General features: G+C 38.8%; 1 long non-coding RNA gene across 1 annotated transcript; it reads left to right on the forward strand.

The window, feature by feature from the left end:
* Positions 1–13,011: 13,011 nt before the first annotated feature.
* LOC135310567 (uncharacterized) lies at positions 13,012–22,453 on the forward strand. Its single transcript, XR_010370656.1, has 3 exons — positions 13,012–13,106; positions 17,887–18,681; positions 21,118–22,453. It is a non-coding gene; the product is annotated as an uncharacterized LOC135310567 (long non-coding RNA).
* The last annotated feature ends 1,654 nt before the right edge of the window (positions 22,454–24,107 follow it).

Raw genomic sequence — 24,107 nt, forward strand, 5'->3', positions numbered from 1 at the left:
CATCCCACCCTACCCAATTAGGTAGTATGTACCAGTGAGCTCAGGATCCTGCCTTGCTGACTGTAGTTATATTTTATTCTGCTATATACCATGTTAGGAAAAAAAATCCTCTAACATATAGCATGGTTAAAAGAATAAAGGACCGTTGTAGCCAGATAAGCAAAAGTATCGGAGGTATCACCCGTAAGAGCTATGCAATCTGTTTAATGGGACAATAAACAGGCTGCAAAATGTTCACAGTAATACTCTGGCTGGCAATATAACCTTGAAATAGACTCAGGATTTTTTCTTCTCCCAGCTTTTTTGAGCATGATGGACTCTACCTCCAAAATCAATGTATGACAAGACCAAATTCTGCATCCAGTCACCAAAGTGTATGTCTGGAGGGTCTCCTCTGAATAAAAAGAAATGCATTTGGATTTGCACCAACATCAGGACTGGGAGTGATCAGCTCTTATCCATCAGGGAGGTAATATAACAGAAAGAAAAAGCCAGCAACGAGGCTAGGACTCTTGCCCCATGGTATCCATTAAGCACTCTGTGCTGATCAGTGCCGTACATTCAGAGCACAAGCTAAGCAGTTGTCCATATGAAACTTAGAGGTCATTTTAGTCAAATTTTCCTGAAGAGCCAGAGGTCTGCTAAATTGATTTAAAGTCTATTATCTTGTAAAAGATAGACAGATTTTTCCCTCATTTCCTCCTTTTTCTCCCTTTCCTCCTCTCTACTTTGTTTCTTTCTTTTTTTTTTCAGGGAAATAAGATGAGGAGCTTTTCTTCCAAGAGGTCAGTCTAAAGAAACATATAGTTCCCAATAAAATTAAAAAAACCCCAACCCCCCAAGGGCCTACAAGAATGAATAATGCACGGTGGAATTTTTTCCATTAGAAGAGATGAAAATATGGGAAGCAGTCCTGCATTTTACGCTGTATTAGAGGCACAGATCAATGCCAAGCATGGTGCAATGCCAGCAGTGACTCCATTAGTGTGATAATTTTGCCTCAGAGCTGCCTGTATGAGAAGCAGTTTTTTACTAGGATTGCAAAAGCCAGGAGGCACTCCGTGTTTGTGTGTGTGTGCCGGTGTGTGTGTGTGCATGTGTGCATACACGCTAAAAGGGAGGTGCTGAAGTACTTGGTTAGCTGTGTCCTCTCTTCATGGAGTGTGAACTCCCTTTAAATTCTCAACACCTGAAGCTGAAGGCCAGAAAACCTGAATTTTAGAGGGATGTCACAAAATCCCTCCATGATGTAGCCCTCCTGCCCTTCCAGCCTGCACAACCATTACTTAAACTGCCTGTATTACAAATCAGGCAATGTCTGTAGCTCATTTAGCAGCACAGAATTAAACAAAAAGGCTGTGAAAAGCTCCTGAAAGGAATCGTGTGGAAAAAAATTGAAGTTTTCCAGTAATTTCTGGAGCACAGGTTGGAAGGCATGAAAAAGGGTGCAGCCTCCTCAGCTTTGGCAAGTTTCACTATGCTGAGAAGATACTACTGTTTTTAAGGAAGGCGAATGGAGGGGGCACGTGGCAAAAAGTCTGCCAGAGACTGGAAGGACTCACACACAGGCAGAGCAGTCACAGGCCTGACTGTGTCTTTCTCTCCCAGGTAGGAGCACTGCCTACAGCTCATGGAGGTGAGGAAATAAAGAAACAAAGAAATACATTCTAATATACTAGAATTTTGTTTTATCCTTGGCCTTGCAATGCTTTTCACCTTTGAGGGCATGGGGCAACAAAGTCTTGTTTGAAAAGGGATTTCTTGGTTTTCCATGTCTTTTGAGTTGTACTGCCAGCTGCTGAGTTTTCAGGAGATGACCTTTGGAAGGTATAATACAGCTGATTCTGCTGAAGTGGCAATAATTAGTACTGGGGTGGGGAGTGTCCTAATGTCTGTTATCTGGGTAAGTGTGAACTACAAAAACATCCCCCAAAGGAAACAGAGAGTTGCTCAGAAATTCGGTCCTGAAGGTCAGCCTTCTAACACTTCCCCCTTGCAAAAAGATAGAGTCAGTCATGGTGCAGTTCAGAAATCAAAGTGACACTGGAAAGAACTGACAACTGAATATTAAATGTGGTCCGCTGCCTCAGAGATGGTTTATTATTCAGATGATGTTTCTATCCCACTAGATGTTTGAGCATTTGAAGTGTTTTCTGAACAGTGCTTTTGGTAAAAATTTTTTTGTGGTATTTCTGAATAATCAAGTCATTGTACACTAAAGAAGAAAACAGAAGTGGTGGACTTCTATTTATGACATAACTATTTAAAAATGAATAACTGGAATAGGAAATTTCCATACTAGTGCTTATTATAGTCCAGAACATTTTCTTGAAGAGTGACATTACAATTTTGAAAATCTATATTTTCTGGAAGTGGTTAAGTCTTAATTTTGTTGCCAATATGGGATGGAAACCTGAATCTGGTACAAAAAGTAAAATCTGACGCTATTAATGTTTTTTCCATTCAGCATCGTTTTTTCCTACAGGCAGATGCAGGGAGGATGGAGGTGACAGATATATGCAATGTATTTCTCCCTTGGCATTCATTATTTTTGAACTTTTGGACCTCCTTTTAAGTATTTCTATTTTACCACAGGCAATCCTCATTTTTCAAGGAGTATGTGCACTTGCCAAATTTCTCACCCCCCCAGTAATTCTGCAAAATTCTCCACCAGCCCCATTCTGGATCCACTGACGGAGCTAATCACAAGTGCTGTTGTCCTACTGCAGGGACCAGCAATTATGGTTCCTCTTCCCTTGCACAACACGCAGTACTTACTCACCTTTCCAGGCACAGGGTTTTGCTTACACACCTTTTTGCTCATGCTGCATTAAAAGTTTGCAGTCTAACCACGTTGCCATGTTTGATTCGTGCTGTGTACGCATATGACATGAGGTAACAAGCATGTCTTGTGGCTGATCCTCCTCCTTCTGCACAGAGATTACTTGCCTTCCCATTACTTAGCAGGAGGTAGTAGTGTGAAATTAATGACTGTTCAGCCTTCACAGTGTCAAGTCACAGGGCTTTAGCATAGCCTGGTGGCAGTGGCTGCTGCAGCCCAATGGTGAGCACAGCGTGCTTTCTGTGAAGTGTTTTGTGATGGGCTTGTCCTTTGTATGAGTAGCTTCAGACTTGCTCAGTAGCCAGGCACTCCTTTCCACACTTCTTCATGTTAATCTCACTTCTGCCTCCTGCTTATGACCTTCCTGACGTCTTCCAGACTTTTGGTAGCAATCCAGTTGGAAAGTACCTCACAGCTGCCAAATACCTCATTGTTGGTTAGCTGAATCATCATTTTCTAATTCTACAGGTTTGACATTCAGATTTGCCCACAGGTATCAGTATGAAACTCCTCTTTCCTTACACAGGTCAGTCTTCATTTTCACATGAGCCATCCATGTATCATGGCAGCGTAAATGTGTTAGTGTCAGTTTCTTATTCAAAAAACTGTATGCCGCAGGAAACTTGCAGTTATGTGGATTTCACTGATCCCATGGCCAGGTTCTGCTGCTGTCTACCCTGCAATACTTCTGAGGTAGCTTGAAGAGTTTCACTGGACTACTCCTAGATTTCTGCACTATCTGTGTAGATCAGAGTCTGTGCCCACACTCACACATGACTGTGCTACTGAAACTCTTTCCTGTGCAACCTGCTCACCAAAGGGACAGACACTGCTATCATTAGTTCCCAGGAAGAAACAGTTGCATTGAATAAGAGAGGAACACTTTCATTCCACAGTGCATTCAAGGGCCATAACTGGTACTGCAATGCAATTTTTTTGCAGGCTGCTGTGGATCTTCCAAAGGGCAGCATTTGCAATTTCTTAATTATTTTCCCTGGTATCATTGGCTACAGATTTTCTGAACCATAGCCAATGATATGTAAAGCTATACACATGTTCTGTAGGATATCTGTATATAGGAAGTTCTGTATTTCATTTACTGGTGTTGAGTAATAGCACAGAGTCCTTTTGCCAGAAAATATTTCACAGGTAATTCAGGGAGGTGATTGTTTTGGCAAGGTCTTGCAGATGCGTCTGCTGTGTCTGAGACTCTAGGGAAACTTTATAAGTATGGGAAGCACTAACACAATTGTCTCCAGTATCTGAATATTAAAGCCTTCTGTATTTTTTATCTGACTTCCTGATTCAGATACTAATGGAAAATAAGCTGGTCCTATTGCAAATGTATTCAGCAGTTGTTTTCCAAGCCTGGTGGAGAAAGACTGCAAATCAAAGGAATTAGTTTCTGGCGTTTCATGCGGCAAGATTGGTATCTGCTGTAGTGGAGAAAATGGCCAAAGTGCTTGTGATACCACATTGGCAAATTTTTCCCTTCTGTATTAAAAGATTCAAGCCCATAAGATGAGGGTTTCCTTTATGATGTCCCAGCCTTGCTGTCAGGGTTTTTATTTTAATATGTCTAACCTCATCATCTCATAGTACTATGTCTTCAGTACACCACTTGTAATCAAGGTTACTAAAACATTATTTCTGGTATTAATCATGCCTTTTTGTGCAGGTAAAGGAGCTTCCTCAGAAATGGAAAAGTGCACATATAGCTCTAGCTTTTGCAGCAGAGATTCACACCAAATTTATTGTCCTATGTTCTAACAAGAGTTGATCTATGTTTTGCGCTATGTCCAAGCAAATGAATGCACAGCCTTGTAATTAGTTGAGCCCTATCAGAAGTGAAAATGAGTTAAGCAATCATCATCTCCTAAGGAATCCAGTGGCAAAACTCTCATTGAATTCATGGGGAACAAATTTCTGGCAAAAAGCAGATTTATAAGAAGACTAATCAGCTGTGCCTAGTTAGACATAGCCAAGGCTGGCAGTTAGATGTAAAACTGCAGGTCCTATCCTCTACTTTCAGGTGTGTCAAGAGCATTTTGTGCAGTTAATTTTCATTAATACTTGAGGAAATAAGATTTGGTAGATAGCCTTTAAAATTGCTGGAGTCTTATTTGTGTAAGAGAGTGTGGTTAACTGAGATAAACATAAATTTAAACTTATGGACTATTATATTGCTGTCCCTCTGAAATCAGACTTGTGAGCTGTATTATTGTTACAGTTGCTTTGTATTACATACACTCTAATATCCATTTATGTACATGGAAGTTCTACTCATTTTCTAATTAAATTCACAAGAAGGTGGAGAGAACTGTAGGAGGCTGAGACAGAGGAAGAGGAAAGGGATTAGTTAAACATCATGATGACTGGTCATAGTGTTCTGTATACTGAATTCCTTTTAATATTCAAGAGTGATGAATGATATTTACCACTTTGATTGCATAAATATTTTTCCCCTACATCTGGCACATCTGTGCCCTGCATGAATGTTCACTTTTATCATTCAGTTATAGTGAATATATTGCTTTTTATGCACAAGTGTATTACATTTAGTGGACAGGTCCATGATTTTATCAAACTGGGAATATTAAACCCATGGCATGCCTTTACAGAAATTTAATACCTCAATATTTTCCTGATTTTTATCTAGCACAGCAACAGATAAATTAAGAAGAAAGTAATAGGAATAGTAAAAATAAATGCAATCTATTACAAGAGATCACATCAGTCACAATGATAATAAAGTGAAGCAGATAAAATTATTGGCAATCAGAATGAGGCTGAATCAATACAAAATACACAAATTCATAAACTAAAAGCACAGCACTTTGCCAGAAGTTGAGGAGGAAGCCAATATATCATAAAAGATCAAGCTGTTATTCATAGAGGGCAAGAACTTTCCTTATTAATCATAGAATCATAGAACGATACAATATTTTGGGTTGGAAGGAACATTTACAGGTCATCTAGTTCCTACCCCCCTGCCATGGGCAGGGACACGTTCCACTAGACGAGGTTGCTCAAAGCTCCATCCAACCAGGCCTTGAACACTTCCAGGGATGGCACATCCACATCTTACATGGGCAACCTGTTCACAGTGCCTCAGCACCCTCATAGTGAAGAATTTCTTCCTTATAACCAATCAAAATTGACATTCTTTCAATTTAAAGCCATTACCCCTGGTCATATCACTACACGCCCTTGTAAAAGGTCCCTCTCCATCTTTCCTGTAGGCCTCTTTCAGGCACTGGAAGACTGCTATGAGGTCTCCTCAGAGCCTTCGCCTCTCCAGGCTGAACAACCCCAACTCTTTCAGACTGTCTTGAGAGAACAATATATTCATCGGAAAATATATTTCTCCCCAAGAAGCTCCATCAAGTAACTGAGCCAATTGGTTGTAGAAGGAGCAATGTAGCAGGAATATCAGTTTCCAAATGTGGTCCATGACTGATAAGCTCACTGGCTAAGGAGTAAATCACTGCTGCAGCTCAGTCTTGCATATGGGACAGATGGTGCTGGTCCAGGGTGTTAAGAAGTGGAAATAAACAGTGCCCTGTTTGTTGCTGATTGGCAGAGGGTAGGAGGAGGAGATCAGAGAGATCTCATTTCACTCTGCTAACCTTAGACACACACAATTTCTTTGGACCAGAATGAGTGATAAGAACAGAGCAAAACGTGCCCTACAATGAACCAGAGGAACATGTACAGTTTGTGCTGCAGACTGCAGTGCTCAAAACAGCTGGCAGAAGGGTGTTTTGCACAGCATGTTTCAGCCCACTGCAGCTGATGCAAGAAGTACTTGCCTGGATGGAGAAAAATGACAGAATGGTGCACTTCAGGGTTGTGGACATGAAAGCCATTCCTGATGGAAAATGTGAAACCCTTTGTTTCTCTAGCTGTTCACCGATTGTTTTTCTTTTCTGACCCCTCTATTACTTCACTAGTGCTTTGCCAAGGAGTTCACTGGGTACCATTTCTGTATGGCATAATCACATAGTAGGGATTTCGTAGGATGCAATTTTCAAAAGCACTTGCTGTTGGCCTGATCTTGTCCTCACTGATACCACCGAGTATTTCACCATCCAAATAGGAATGAGTCTTGCTGATTAAATTTCTCCTTCTGCCATTTCCTTTAAAATCATCAGTGCCTCTATGGATATATATCATTTGCCCAAGCAAATGAGCAATGATTTTAGCATCTCTTGGAAGCTTTTAGTTAGAAGAACATTTTGTATTTTGCAAAACACTAAGTAATTTTCTTTTTCTATGTCTTAATAGTGTTGAGAAAAAACCAAGCTCATTCCTCAGCTTTAGCCTTGCTACGTGCTCAAATTTCTATTTTTACAGGTGTCCTCAGGCAGACAGTTCACAGGCGTGAGGCTGTGGCAAACAGATGCCTGTTACTAACAAATACACAATCTTTAAAAAAATATATTTCATCTATTTATTTTAAAGTGTCTCTCAGATTTCAAAGTTAGAGAAGTTGAAACTTTTTGCTTAAAAGGAAATCCAAAGCTCCTGTTCAGAAGACAAGAATTTTTGACCCTTAGAGGTGTTCCCTTGTCCTGTATTCCTGTACTTTTGTCTGTTATTCTGTTCTTTGATTCCAGCTCATTGGCTCAGGACATGTTAGACCTGTGATCAGAAATACTAAACCCCGGTGTGGATCCTGGCTTCTCTTACAGTTCATCTTGCTTAAGCCAGGAAATATAAGTAACAGTTAAGAGAGCTCTGTAAGTGTCTATGCTATCCAAATTTGCCTATTCTGCTTAGAACAGAAATTCATTTGTGTGCTTCTCGAATGTTGTAAAGATTTGAGGTTCCAGAAAAAAAGATATTTTTCTGTATTGACAATCAAATTAGACACTTCAATGTCCTATTTTCTGGATACCTTTCTAGTGTGTAAACTTGAGGTTTGAGACCCTCCACCATTACGTTGTCTATGAAGGCTTTAATTATACTTATTCAATGCAAATTGTGTATAGTCCAGATCTGGCTAGCCAGTCATCTTTCTTTTCACAACCCCCTATATGTTTCCACAGGTTTCCTAAGTTCCTTTAGTCAGAGGCTATATACAAGAATGATGAGTGAATCTACAACTCTTTTGTTATTAGCTTCTATTATTGCCTAGTCAAATATATGTTTAAACTATGAATGCTTCTAAGAATTAAATTAATAGTGATTTAAGTATGGTAAAGGCTCATTAATTAGCAGACTTCCAGGGATCTCTGATCATCTCCTCGCTTTTTTCGTTCTTGCTCAAATGTAGCTTGGGCATTTTATTAATTCAAAGATTTGCAAAACTAGAACACATTTACCTATTTCTCATGTGGAATTAACCTTTGATATGCCTGTTCTAGTTGGCCATTTAATATCTTTGCTATATGCAGAATTGTATAACTCCTGTTCTCTCTCTAGAGAGGGAACCAGAAACACCAGAGAGACACCGATGACAGTCGGAGTAAATGTGAAACTTCAGGAACCAGAAGGAAAAAAAACGTTATTGTTTTCTTGTGCTTATGGGCTTTTATTTTTTTTTCTAATTTTATCAGTCAATTTGTTTTAAAAATGAACTGAGAAAAACACAAAACACCATTATTCATGCAACTCAGGTTTTTCAATTATTTTTGTAATGAATATTTTTATTATTTAGTGTTTTACACTTGGATTAAGGAAAATATATAACAATGATATATTAATTGGAGACATAAATGAAAAATAAAAATCTCTGTTTTGAGGAGGCTCTTTTCCTTGAACAGAACTTCAATTTATAACATACCTTAGAAACAAATTAACTGCTGTATTCCTTTTTTCCTGTATACTTCTAAACTCCAGAAGAAGGGTAGAGTTTTAGACATGCTACATTAAACTGTCTTCTTTTGATTCTTCCTTTTTTTCTTTCTTTTTTCACTGTGCTAAGAAGGCATTCCTAGTTTGTGTGGATAATTATTATTCAGAGGAAGAAAGGAATATTTGAGGACAAAACTGATGTAATTTATACTGTAGTGTCTTCCTTCTTAAGTTTTGAAGAAAATGAGAAGGAAATTGAAAGGAGCCAGATAAAAAACACCTGAAGAACTGAGTCAGAAAGAGCAAAGAGTGCAATGCTATTTCAGAGTGTAGGTGATGAGGGATAACCCCTACATGTTTCTATCAAAATTGAATGGCTCAGTTATCTGACTTTGCCCTTTACAGTACCATAAGCACACCATTAATGTGATATTCCTCAGTGTATTTGTCATATTGCTATTTTCAAACACAATGCACATTTATCAAACACAGTCATCTACTTAAAGAAATAATTGGGCAATTTTGTTATGAATAGCATTTGATTTCAAAACTCTTGTGGGACTCACTAGATGTGCTATATCCACATTTTAGTAAATGAAGCTGTATCCTAGAGGCTGCTAACAATACAAAGACATGCAAGCAGAGCAAATACATACCTCTGTAAATCAAAATATTATTTAGGTACCTGATAGTACTGTGATTTTAAACTATACATCTGATGGTGCCAAGATATGATAAGGTAATTCTAATGTGCCATGAAGAAGCTACTTAAATTTCCTCCTATTTTACTTGATTTATAAGATTTCCTTTAATATCCTTTTATTATGGGATGAATGTTTCAGAAGGTCAGCCTTGCAAAAAGGTACCCTTCAGCTGCATCAATAGAAGCACAGCTGGCTGATATTTTCAGAGGAAAATACCTGAATCATTAAAACTCAGACTGATTGGCCGTAAAGGTCCCTTTCAATGAGATTACCTTTACTGAAAAAAAGTGTAAAAGCAAACATTTCAATTTAAGCTACAACTGTCGGAATAGGCAAAACAAATGCTTATTTGGAGTTCAAACATGATCGATAGCAAATACTAGAGCTGAAATATAACAAGTCTTCAGACCTCTTTAAACAAAGTACTTGATTGGCTCCCTGTTATTTGTTTGGAACAATTTTTTGTTTTTCCAGCTTTTTTTAATGTTTGAAACTTTGACTTGATTCAAGCCAGTGAAAATGTCAAGAATTCTTACAGGATGGGGAAAATGTTTTCATTCCCTTTTTAAAAAGTCTGTTCTGAATGCAAAGGAGAAACACTTTTCATAACTTTGAAATCCTTTTGCTTGTTTATACCACAGACACGATGCACAACCTCTAACCTTGATGCATAGGGTGCTAAGTGAACTTATTGCAAGTTTTCCTTCTGATAAAACAGTGCTTGGCTGCCTGACCTAATGAAGAGCCCCTATTAACTATGACAAATGATAGAACCTACTTGTAGATACAATTACTGGTTGGCCTAATTGCCTCTGATGAAATGCAGTGGCACATATACTCACTACCTTGTTCACTACAAATTATGTCAATATATCACATGTTGGTGATATATTCTAGAATATATCTATATCTTCTAGAATAACCTTCTTCTAGAATAACTGTAAGGCTGGTTACTCTTAATTTTCTTTCCTTTGCCATTGGTACCTGATGGTTTCCTGTCATATGGGGTCTTGCACACCTGCGGGAAGTTGGATGCAATGGAAAAGGTTATTATGAAAAACACAATAAAGGGCACCATTCTGGGTATTGTTGTTCTGCCAGTGAGTTTCAGATAGACCTTTCTGTTATTTTTAAAATATAGTCAGATGAAGCATGGCTAGGCTGGGGAAAAAGAGTTTTCTTACAGTTTATCTTCTACAGATTGGATCAGAATTGTGGCAGAGTGATTCTTCTGTGTCTAATTGTCTTGGGTGTGCCCTTTTAAGTAGTTCAGCTGCAAGGCTTCCTTACTTAGTTTTTATTTTTCACTCTGCCATGCCTGCTTACCATGCTCTGTTGCTGATCTACTTAAAGGTTTCTCTTGCCACATAGTGATTATTTCATTGTTGTTTCAAAATGATACCTCCTGGGGTTTTATCATTCTTCCCTTGATGAGTTCCATAGTGACCTGATTAATATCACTGCCTACCTTGGGAAATTGCTAAGCTAAATAGCATTACATTATACTGAAACAGCCCTCAGTGCTGCTAGAAAGTGTGGGGACGAAGGGAGAAGTTTCTGCCATGAAGTTAGTAGTGAAAGGGAATAATGAAAGGGAGTACTGAAAGGGAAACTTCCATTTCTGAGTTAATCTCTGGATGTCCTGTACTCTGGCAGATTAGTTGTTGATTTACAGCAATAGAGTGTTTCTAATTATTTGAGATCAGCTAGTCTATGTGAAACTAAGGCCTAAAGCTACAACATCTTAAGTCTTGAGTCTTGCTCACAGCTTACTGCCTCCACAACGTGTTTTAATCTCACTCTTTGGTATTTCTCCCCTCTCCCAGGTCAGTAAAACAGAAAGATAGTATATGTGTAAATAAATCAAAAGAGATGTCATATTTCTTTTATTATTATTTATTTTTTTTTAAACTCAGCCTCCTGTTTGTTAGCATGCCTTCCACATCAGATTGCAAGTTCTGTCTTAGGTCCTATTTCCACCTGAATGAAGGAGCTGGAATTTGGAGGTGTTTTCTGCGACTGGCCTGTAATCTGTCACAAGGCAGGGCTTCCGCTGAGCTGTTTTGAGTGAGTGACTCCCTGCAACTGGACCCTGACTGTACTGTGAAAAGGACCTTGTCTTATGCCCACTTTGAAACAAGAATGGATATGCACTGTTGGGTTGAATGGCTTCCTTTTGTCTTCCAGATTTACCTTCTCCCAACTCATCAATGGGATCTCTTCCAGAGCTGAACAACTTGTTTTTCCCATAGAGCCCCTCTATGTCAGGAAATAACTTAGCATAGAGATGGAGTCATGTTCATAAAGGTTTTAACCAAATAGGCATCTACAGCCTAATTGTAAGCTGTTCCAGTTAATGATACTAATGATGAGTTGATTCAGCATGGTTTCTCTGGAGTTATCTGACAACAAGAAACTTTTTCTAGTGAGACTGATGCTTTTTTGGCAGATCTTGAAGGTTGGCAGCTCCTTGAAAGGGGATTCAGCCTCTTTCTTGCCTTGAAATAATTATAACTAAGCCCAGGAGTCTGGAATTCCCCTTAGCACTGAGATCGTCTTAATATCAATGAATCATCTTTTTGCAAGTGAAGCTCTGAGATGCTTGTGTGCTGTGTTTCCAGAAGGGTTTTTAACAACTGCATTTGTATAGCCTGGCGTCTCACTGTGGACACTTTAAATGCTCCCAGTGAAGCAACTGGATAATCAGGCTAGTTTTCCAATGATTAAACAATTACAATCAGAAAAGATGGTCTTCAATGAATGCTTGCAGGATGTTCAAAGTACATGCCTGCTGCATACTCTATCTGCAGGGACTGATTGCACGGGGAGCAGGAAGGAGAAAGTTTCTAGCTGAAAGTTTAGTAAGTACAATAACAAGTTATTAGATCAAAATCATTCTAGACCATGCCTCTGGGTGATGAACAGCAATAAGATGTCTAAAGCACCCTCTTTCCCACCACCAGTGGGAAAGAATGACCAGTATTTTGTCCCCTGATAGAAGGAGAAGCTGGCTGCCTTATTGGATGGTCCTGTCCCACAGCTACAGATTCCCTTTTAACTGAAACAAGGATAGATAGTGAATGAGGACGTAGGGAGAGATTTGGGAGTGAAAATGGCCTTGTCTAGTTCTTTTCACCTGCCTCGGTGATAATGCAATTTGTTGCAAGGACAGTTTTGAACTGCCACTTGGAGGAAATCCAAAGAATTAAAGAAGAAAAATAACTTCTAAACCACCAAATCTACAAGCTGTGCTCCTTAGGATATAAGGCATGTACTGCTGGTTTGGGCATAAAACCCCAATGCGCTCACACTAATGAATGCTGAAGTACTATAATTTTTGCATGCTCTGTGTAATGCGTTCCGTACAAAGCAGTCTCATGGAAATCAGTGGGACCACCCTGTGAGAACAAATGTAGTTTTGAGTCCCATATATGATTCTCTTGCATTGAATGCCACAATGACATTGCCAGGCAAGCAATCTGGTCCCGACTGAGATGGATTCGCATTGTTTTACTTCCTAGAGCAATTATTGTTTTATGTATGATAGATAGTGAAAACTCTACAAAGTTAACTTGTAAAATGTGGGTAACTTTGAAGACGCAGGATGTGAAGCTGCTTTGCTGCAAAGCCATGATGCTCCATTTTCTTTCCTGCCTTTTAGTTTCACAGCTGCACCATATATGATGGAAACAGGAAGAGTATTGAACAGTGATACTATTCTGGAAAGATGAAGGAAAGAAGAAAACAGGCCAGCAAAAGAGGTTATCCTTTTCTGTACTCCAGATAGGTTAAAAGAACTTCAGTACATTTCTGAAATTAATAGTACATTTCCTTTGAAATGCTCCCACCAGAGGCAGGAACGTTACCATCTTTAAGAATACAATTTTAGCTCCATAGAGAAGGCCAGCATCTGATGATTGTCTGCAAATTCAGCTGGTATGTGCAGAGGAGGAAGAATAAGGTGGAGGACAAGAAGGGTGGTTTAGGAGAGGGGAAAGAAGTAAGTGAAAGACAGAAAGTATGTTAACGAGTTGTCATTTTGAACAACATGATTCTGTGAGTCCAACACAGAGATGTCTGCCTTTGTGGGTATGTAGGAAAACATTTTAAAAATTCTTGTCCATACTATTTACACTGAATTTGGAAAATACGTGCCAAACTTAAATAGGTTTGAGATTATGAGGTGAAAATGTTATGGGCAGGATGAGAAGTTTCTGAGTACCTCTGAGAACTCTTATCCCAAGTAATTTTAGTGTGGCCATAAATACACACTTTCCTGCACTTCTGGTACAAAACACTACCGTAATTGGCTTTCTATTTGAATTGCTATTGTTAATCAACAGTGATTGAGGCCACATGAAGAAGAATTAGTCAGAAGCTAGATGTTTTAGCCATCAATAACCCCTTCTTATTTCTTTGATTCCTCTCCTACCTATTTGCAGGTCAAAATACCATTGTGTTCCCATCGAATTAGTTGTGAACCCAGGTAACATTTATTTAAGCTGTTGATGTGTATGACTTGTGTATTTGTGATACCTATATAAACCAGCCACAGCTTTGAATGTGTTTTGAAAACTGACTTGAAGTCTTGAAAACATCAAGGTATTCAACTGTGAAACATGATGGATAATGTAACACTTTGCAGTTATTAGGTATACGTGAAAAATTCAAGTAACACTTATTAAAAATAAATCTCTCTGAAGTAATTTTTTTCATTTATGAATGGCAAGATCCTACAAAGTTGAAATATTTTTTAAGAATTGTCAAACTGAGAAGTGACTTTGAGCTTAAACTTCATTTGTATGCAACAAGTCTAAAGCTCAGATCCATGTGTTTAGGACAGCTAGATAGCTAAAGGCACCAAATCCAATTAAAACAAGATATTGAGGGATAGAAGTGGGCCTAGTAATTTTTGAAATGAAATTGAGCCTCTAAATTACCAGGGCTTTTGTTGAAAAGGTGCATTGGAACTATACCGTATTTTATGGAATAAAATGAACAGAGCACCAATACAATAATAGTTGTGTTTTGAAATTAATGCAACAGATCCTGCGATGAGACATATGACCAGGACAATTCAGACTGTGCCTGCTCCTGACCATGGTCTTCCAGCTCGTCCTTTAGGCAGAATTGTACTGCTCAAGCTGGTACATATTTTCATCAGTAACATATTTTTAATGCCTTTTTAAAGAAGTTGTTAGCAGAAAGGAAGCCTGACTAATGATGAAGTTACATATCACTGCTACTACTATTATACTGTATTATTAAATGATATTGCTGCTCAGTCTTGTTTCTTCATTTGCAAGATTCAGATCTGTTCTTAGGAAATAAGCCCTAGCCCCTTAGGAAAGCACAAAAAGTTTCAAGATAGGCTTCTCACTAGAGTGCAATTTTCAGTCTTTCCAGTTCTTGCCTGTGCTGGAAGAATTAGCAAGAAAAAAAAATTCAATTACCTGTCATAGTTTCAGCAAAATAGTCTGTTCAATTTCAAAAGAATGGTAAAGCTTTCAATTCAGTGTAGAGATATTATAATGAAAATAATGTAGGAAATTGCACACTGTCATATTAAAAATTTTGAAATATTTTTCTTAAAATAGGAAAATACAGGCTTTCATTTGAAAAAGAATGTCATTTGTAATTCAGTGTCATCTGCATTAACTCAATAACTGTTTTTGTGAAGACAAATTTCCATTGGTGAAGCAGAGGTTTCTACCAAAAGAAACTTCCAAAAGAGTCCAGCCTATCCTAGAACCTAAAGCTTCCTTACTAGTAAGTCATTTTGCATTTAATTAAGCTCATTCTTATTTACTTTGTAAATAATTATGAGAGCTACAAATATGATCAGGGAATTTGAGCACCTCCCTTATGAGGAAAGGCTGAGAGACCCCAGCCCTGCAGCCCCTCCTCGCAGGGTGAGTGCTCCAGCCCCACTGTCCCAATGGCCTCCCCTGAACTCCTTTGCTTTATCAATGTATCTTCTGCCGGGGACCCCAGGACACAATACCCAGGTGAGGCCTGACACATGATGAGCAGAGGACCCTTCTCCAGCCCCTATCAGGATTGCTGCCAGGGGTCACATTCCTAGGGTGTGGCTGCCCATTGCTCCTGCCTGAATTTTATCAGAACACTGTTGGCCTTTTCCTCCCCCTTGTCCAGCCCATCTGGATGACAGCCTTCTCCTCATGTGTATTGCCTGGTCCTTGAAACTTGCTGTCACTTTCGAAGTTGGTGAAAGTGCCCTCCATTATGTCCTGGAGGACACTGAGAGATGTTAAATAGACATGTTCTTCAATACACCTTTCCGTAGTCCACTTGTTGCCAGGCTGTAATGTCCAAACATCGATACAGGCAGATTGTGGCATAAAGTATTGACAGCCTTGGCCAAGTCAAGTCCACTGCTCCCCTATCACCCACAAATCCAGTCATTTTATCACGGGAGGTAATCAGCTGGGTCAGGCATGATTTACCCTCTGTAAATCTATGCTGACTGTTCCCATTCTCCTTCCATTCTTTCATGTGCCCAGAAATGTGTTCCTAGAGGACTCAATCCATGATTTTACCTAGAGCCAACATGAGGCTGACTGACCCATAGCTCTCTGGATCATCCTTTTGGACTTGAAGGTGCGTGTGATTCAGTGGTCTTCTCCAGTCTTTGAGAATCTGTCCCAGCCTTCATGAACTTTCACACATGATAGGGAGCAGTGTTTCAAGGCATCAGACTGACCTTAGCACAGTCCATATGTGCTATTGGGATACATCCACCTCTGTGGGTCAAGTTCTCATAAGTGATCCTTGACTCAACCCTCATCCACTGCTGGTCCTTCTCCTTCCCCTTGAACCCTTTCAGGTCAGGGTAACTCAGCCCCACCTGTGTCTGCTGTCACTAAATGACTCAACCCTCTCAGCAATGGGCCCACCTTTTCCTTGTTCACCCTTTTATTACTAGCATAGTAGCAGAAGCTCTTCTTGTTGCCCTTGACATCCCTTGAACTTCTTAACTCCAGCTGAACTTTGGCTTGAATGACACCAGCCCTACATGCCCAGGCAACTTTTCTAAATTCCTCCTTTGTTCTGTGTCCCTACTCCCACCCCTGTGTGCTGCATTTTTATGCTGGAGTTCTGCCATAATATCCCTTTTAGCCAAGTCCTGACAAACATGCTTGTCTGCATTCACATCAGGATGGACTGGTCTTATACCTGGAGGATGCTCTCCTTAATGGTCTGCTCCTTTGCCTTTCAGAGCTGCCTGCCACGGATGCCACCTACCTGCTCCCCCTGCCTAAGTCCAGCCCTGCTCACCTGAAGTCTGGGCCTCCCCTGAACTCCCGCTTTGCTACTAAAAGATTTTTATTTTCAATTTTTCTTGTTTCAACTTTGACATACATGTCCCTGTAGGAGTCATTCAGCAAATTCTTGCCTCTTGACTCATAATGAGAAAAGGTTCTCCGCTCATCCATTTACACTCTTCTAAACAGCCTAACTAGCAGCTACTTCTAAACTTTGATCTTTCCTGCATTTCAATAGGATATATTCCTAATTGCTGGATTAAACTATTTTTATGTTTTCACCACATCAACTTCCATGAAACCAAAACTCATTGGTGCTTTTGATTGTGAAAAAGTGATATCAGTTATTTTTTATTAGGTTCTTATCATCAAAGATCTTTGTGTTTCTATTAAAAGCATCCTTCTTAAAGTGATAGCTTAGGCGAAGTACTTTTCATGACAGTAACTTGATTAGATTATGTGTCTAATTCCTTATTTAATATTTATCCTCTTTAGGTTTTTCTATTTCAAGTTTTGGAGTGAAACTGATCTTTTAACTGGCAGTTACAGAGAAACTTACTTTCCCCCAAAAAAGAAGAAATTGGAAACTCTGAACATTTGTGAGGAACATGAGACTGAATAATATTTTCATATTTTCTTCAAAACTGGCTATTCAAGAAAGTTTTTTTTTTCAGTCTTGTGCAGTGTTTGCAATCAAAAGTGTGTTCGTTCTTCTTCCTTTAATAGCCTGTCAACTTAGAGTCCACAGGAAAGTTCATTCCCTAGTTCCTATTTCCTAATGCAAATTGAATGTATTTAGATGTGTATGGTATCTGGGGAATGTTTCACATTAACAAATAATATGATAAAACAGTGTTTTAGGCATCACGATAAAACATATTTGTTTCCAGCATTGAAGAATCACATTTTTGAAAACAAAATCTTGAATTTTGAAGATGTACTGCAGGAAAATGTAGACTTCATTACATACCTAATGCAGCAACCATCACATGATTTTCGAAAGTTCTTCCTGTTTCCTTTAGAAAGCTTTTATTTTCTCTGTTTTACAGGAAGGAGAATGAGGTTGTTGCAAGCCAGGCATCCATGAAGGAGGAACTAAAGAAATTAACAGATGAGATCTGTTTCTTGTGTGATTGTAGTTGAGGCCATATTGCTGTGGTCTCTGCCCACTGAAGCTTAAAGGCTCTTCATAATTCCACCTGATAGTTTGGAGGAAAAAAAACCCAAACCAACCAACCTTTCCTTTTTTTTTCAGCTGAAACTGTAAAGAAAATCCAAATGGAATTCAGAAAATATTCAAGATTGGCTGAAACTGAAACTTTCCTCTGAAATAATTTACTGACTCCTCATCTCATTCAAAATTTGTCACTCAGGCCACATGGACTTGGATGTTCCTCAACAGGAGTTCACTTGTAATTTATTACTGTAATCAGAACAGCACTGGGGAGAAGGGAAACAAGCTGGCACAGTTATTTGCGGTTTCCAAAGCTTCTGGCAGAGTCTGCCACAAAAAGCTGTTTAACAAGACATATAGTTATAGATGGGATGTAAAACGTTTTTATAGATTCAAAGCTAAGAGACATGAAACAAAGCAGGAAGACAAATGACTGCTTTTGAGCTTGGTTAAAGCTCAACAGCAGCTACTGCTGAAGGCTGTGTCAGATCTGGCTTTTCTTCCTGAATTCATTAATACTCCTCCACCCCATCCTCACTGCAAACAACAAGAACAAAAAAGCAGCAATCAGTAAGATGGGAACTTCTGTACATCCTTTAGGTTGTCCAAGACAAGACAAAGCCAAGATGGAGTTCACAGTGTGGTCACTGGGTGACTCCATCACCAGTTTAATTCAGCACTGGTAAATTTAGTGCAACATAATATGCACTAAAATCAGACATTCAGTGATGAATAGTAGAACGAAACACGATCACATGAAGAAAGGTGTGGATAGTGCTCAAGGCCAGGTGGTGAAAACCTTGGTTCATTGCAAAATAGTGACTGACTGATGAGGAAGAATTGAAAGGGCAATAGACTACAACGGCAAACAGCATGGTAAATATTGCTTAGCTACTGGATTATTTTAACATTTGGTTATTGGTTTTTTTTAATGTATAGAGTAAAAATGTGAGACAGATGCTGGAAATATTGATAGAAACTGGGAGGAGAAAGAAGCTTCTAAAAAATAAAAAGGCTGAAAAAAGCAGGAAAGGAATGGGAGGGTGTGGTGGGAATATACAGAATATTGAACTGCATTTTTTCAGTATTTTGGAAAAAAGGGAGTGTTGCAAATTGCCCATTCTTGCAGAGGACAAAGCTGCCTACACACCCTTGTACAAAGCAGCTCACAGACTGCTCAGGCTTGCATAGAAATGATGGAATCTGGAGGCAGGAAAATGAAGTTGGGGAGGATCTTGCAGATGTCCTAGAAAGAAAGAAGTACTTGTCTGTCCTGAGACTAGGGATGCAGACTGAGATTATGTCTTGGCTGTTGCCTACATTTGATGGATAATAAGATGTTGTATTGGGTGCACGTGGCAAGGCGTTGCTGTTGGTGGGACTACAGGGTTCTCTGTGCAAGGAGGCCAGGGGCTGCGCCAGGATGGTCATGGATGGTTCCAGCCGGTTCCAACAGACCCACCAACAGGACACAGCCTAGCCCCTCAGCTGTGGGGGAGGTGCCTCTTCTAAAACGTACTTCAGGCAGAAAACCTGGTCTAATGTTTGTCTTCTTTTCTCACTGCTCAGATTTTTTTTGCTTTTGGCAAAAAATTCTTTTCCCCAAGTTGAATGTGTTTTACCCAAGACAGTAAATGATAAACAATACCTCAGTCTTTATCTTGGCTCACAGTTCTCTTATCCCACCAAGGAGGGAGAGTGAATAAGTGGCTGGGCAGGCATTTGGCTGTTTGCCATGGCTAAACCACCACAGATGTGCATGCAGTTCAATATGTTAAGCTCACACACACACACGAAACATTCGGGTTTTTTATTTATTGCTTTTGAGGGAGGCTGCTGATGTCTGTGCCAGTTCCATTGACACTTTTTTGCAGTTTGTTTTCCAAACATAGAATAAGTCTGGGAATATTATTTCATGAAATGTTTTTTTGAGAACTGGACTTCAGAGGTAGTGGAGGAACAAAGTTCTGCAATATAATTTTCCAGAGACCTATTTCCAAGATGCAGTGCAATTTGTATTTTTTGTTCAACCAGAAATCATGAATTACAGTGTAAGTTATGGTTACCAGTGAAAAAGACTTTGCAGCTTCTGTGGTCTGTGCTGAGGTTAAATGCTGAGACTTCTGCCTACACTCATCGAGAAGCTGCTCTGTTCCCCATCTGCATTTCTGCTCAGTGAAAGTGCCGATTCCTGGGGGGTGTCTTTGCTGGATTAATGCGTAGGTCACTAGTACTGGCATTCTGCATGCTTGGTTTGTACAGAAAACAAACTGGTAATTGCCTTCTGGCAAATGGAAAGAATTGAGTGTTCCCTTTGCATCACGCCCTAGCCAGATTTGTGAGGCTCAGCAGTTTTTTCTACTTCAGAAAACATTCAAGGATACAGCAGTTAGATTTCAAATGGTTTGGAACTGCCTGCACACCATAAAAGCGAATGCTTTAAATGTTGCACCAATAGCATTTTCTTTTAGCTGTTATTATACAGGTTTATTTCAATCCTATGTGTGGATATCCAGCCCCACTTGGGTGTAATTCTGTGGATGTGCACAGCTATCTGACAGAATCACTCTCACACCCAGTATCAAACTGGGAACATAAGATGCACACCAAAGTTTATTCTACAGCAGAAGGTCACTTTGAGAAATTTTGTTGTAATTGCTCATTAAATGTATATATGCTTATTATATACAGACATAGGTATATCTGTAGGGAATAATAATATATAATCATATATAGATGTCTAAATTGTCTGAGTATATCAAAATCTAGGTATGAATAATACTATCCATGTGCATTTATATGTGTCTAAATATGTATACATAAATATATGTGCATATATTACTAAATATATTTACCTACATATAGAAATATGTCTGTATACACATATGCAAGTCACATATATAGATACGTATATATTTGGTGTGTATGTCATTATATATCATGCATACATATGGTTGCTCTTTTGCCATGAAAGTGACATTATTTTTTATAGTCTCAGGACAAAAAAGAGTACAGTTCCCCTGCTTTTTTGTGACATTTTTGGTCTGTTTCTTTTTTTTCCCAATAGATATTTTAAGATGACCTGAGCATGATTCTACTGTAAAATATCTCAGATACTATTTTGTTTATCACCGAGCCTGGGGAGATAAGTTTTTTCATATTATATCATCGTCTAGATAATGTGCATTTAGGTGGGAGAAATGAAGTAACTACCTGTTAGGGGCATGTTACATTATTCAGTGATAGTACCACTCTGTCAGATTGAAAACCAGCTTGAACCATGCATTAGTTCAGAAATATTGCTTTCTTCAGCAGGACTACAAGAGCAGAAACACCTGCAGCAGTGCAGACATTGTGCCACATGTCTGCATGAGCCACCAGAATCTGGACAACTTTTTTACAGGACTTCTTTTTCAACATAGATTTAAGTTATTGAGGAAAAGGTGTAGCAAAGGATGACTTGAAATGCAAATCCCACTAGAATTTTATTCCAGCTCATTTAATAGACGGAAGCACAGGTCCTTCTCCAGAAGTCCACTGGAGACTGAAAAACAGATATATGATTGCTTTTTCAAAGTGTATTTCAAATGATTCATCAAAGAAATAATTTGAACAGCAATGATCTGTGGTTAAAACACCATACTTTTGGATTGTTCTACAGCGCAGGAGGTTTCCGAGGACAGGCTCATAGTGATGTTTCTGTGGCTGTCAACTTTTTCACTCCTTTCCCCATATTCTTTCTGTGCAACACCTGCCTTTCTCTTTGTTTTCACTTTTGTTTTAAATAAGCAACATCGTGAAGGATCGCACTGAATAGGGGAGTGCAAGGACTTTCAATAATTTCATGCTCAACCCCACCTCCTCCAACCAAAACCCTTAATCAAAGGCTCTGGTAGCCAACGGGCCTGACCCTCCAAGTCTTGCATTGTTTCTTGCAGGAAATGAACATTCTTGGTTACAGGGTGTCAAAGTCACACCAGCACTTAAATTTCAGGATGGATTGAAAATTTACTTTCACCAAACCTCTTTGGTTAACTATTTTGACATCTTTCATTGCAAGCATAACATCAATTTTCCTGAAAGCTTGGTAATACAAATTAACATTGCTCAGATTTTTTTTTTTTAAATTTAAATTTCTTTTTTTTAAAAGATTGAAATATCACCAAAAAGTAAAATAATAAAACCCACATTTTTGTATATTTTTAGGGAAAAGCTTCCTTTTCTGCCAAACTTATGCTACACAGGGCTTATAAAGAAAATATCTATTCTGAAAATTATTTTTCTTTTTACTTTTCTGTCTTAAGAAACTTTGAACAGAAAAATATACTGCAATTCAGTATATATCCTATATACATGCATTAATCATAACCTTGTTGACTACCAGCAGGAAAGATAATTTTGTATCAGCAAAAGTAAGAAATTTGTCATGTTTAGTAGTAGAAATGTTCGTTATTATTTGCCTGTATCATGAAATACTGTGGAGTGCATTCATTTAAATAGATTAATTTCCTGTACTTTTTTTCACTGATTTTGTAATAAAGTGATATTTTTTGACCATAATGTTTTCAAAGAACTTAGGAACATTATAAAAAATGGTTTTCACTGGCTTCTTCATGAACATCCACTCTTTAAATGCATGAGTTTTTCACGTGCCTTTCATTCTAGGTTTCTTTGAATCAGTTGCCCTGTCTTTTAGAGCCGGGCAAAAGCCTGTTGCTGAGATACTGACATTAGATCCAGTATATCCTGGAGTTTGGATATGGAAAGTTGTAAGTAAGTTGATATAAGAGCTGAGTTTGATAGGTGTCTTAGTTTTTGAAATGCTTAGAAGAAAAAGAGCTAATTCAGTTTCCAGGAGAAGAGGAACATATTCAGACAGTTTCTGAATATCCACTGACACTAGCATTGCTTTCTTAGTCATGGAGGCAGCGTGATGCATTGGTGGCATTTGGTGATGCATGATTTCAAGTTTGGGAGCCTTTGTAGCACTTGTGGTTCCAATCTAATGAATGATCATCCCTGCCATTATCCTTTCCCTCCTGTAGGTAATTATTATTTCTTTTTACAGTGCTTTCCCCTGATTCATCTCGGTTCCTTAAGCTTTAACTCAGGCATGCTGGAATTAAGGACACCAACAGCCACAAAACATGAAGTAAGATTAAATTAATTTGGAGTATTGTACATCATCTTATATTTCCTGACTATGATGAAATCAGTAGCCTGAGAAAAAGATATATCAAGACAAATACTAGCTGCTGTACTTACACAACAGTTTGCCCTGTAACATTGCCTCATAGCAGTAAATGATCCCCTATAATGCAGCCCATGGGAAGTGGGGGGCAGTGTCATTAGAGTACCTAAGGCAGAGAGGGCTATGAGAGATTATATCACCATGCCCTTAATATGCCTTTTCACATTCAACTGACTGTATTGATCTGTGTAGGAAAGACAAGGTCGTCAGGAAACTGAATGGCTCTGTGGTATCTCTTCTCCTTATATGCACCATTATTTGCCTTGACGGTTCATTGTAGTTTCTTTCTAGTTAGTGTTCACGGTTTCTGAGCTGTGGAAGAAAGAACTGTGTGATTTCTTGCAATCTCATTTCTGAGCATTTTCTTCTCTTTAGATTAGGCTTACTAGAAGTCCCAGCTCAGGCAAAATTTCCAGATCTGGACATTCCACACAGGTGTAAAACCATCCAGTATAAATGTGAAAATGTGGGGAGACTAGGGAGAAAAATACCTTCCAGAGTAAAGCAGAGTATGTCCTAAGAAATAACCAGTCTGTTTAAAAGCACTGAACTGGACCCAGCAGTGCTGAAAGAAGTGTTTTCTTTTGTCTGATAGATGACTAAAAAGATCTCAGAAGGCAGTTTTTGAGCATGGGCTAAATTGATGTCATAGGGGTATAGGAAACCACTGAATAATGATTCTCTTCTCTTTCTGCAGTATACCACATATTACTCCTTTCTTGATTTTTTTTTCCCCTACAGATCATTGGAAAAGACAAACTAGCCCAAACAAAGGTTGGATATGCTCAGAGATATTTGCTTTGTACAACAGAAAAGCCATTTTCTGAAACTGCTCGAGTAAAATGTTTTCAGTCTGCATTGGCTTGAAGAGGCACCAGAAGGACTGCTGCTACTGTGCTTTATGTTGCCTTTAGGTAGGTGACTACCTGGAATTCAGTAAACAGCTTTATGGAGGAGAGAATGTTTACCTGTGCTAGTGGTGTGGTGCCTGCAGGAAATAAAAAGCAATAAAATCTTCCACACTACATGTAAGGCTAAGAATTATAATCGG

The sequence above is a fragment of the Phalacrocorax carbo genome, chromosome Z (genome assembly GCF_963921805.1).
Source record: "Phalacrocorax carbo chromosome Z, bPhaCar2.1, whole genome shotgun sequence".
NCBI classification, from domain to species: Eukaryota; Metazoa; Chordata; class Aves; order Suliformes; family Phalacrocoracidae; genus Phalacrocorax; species Phalacrocorax carbo.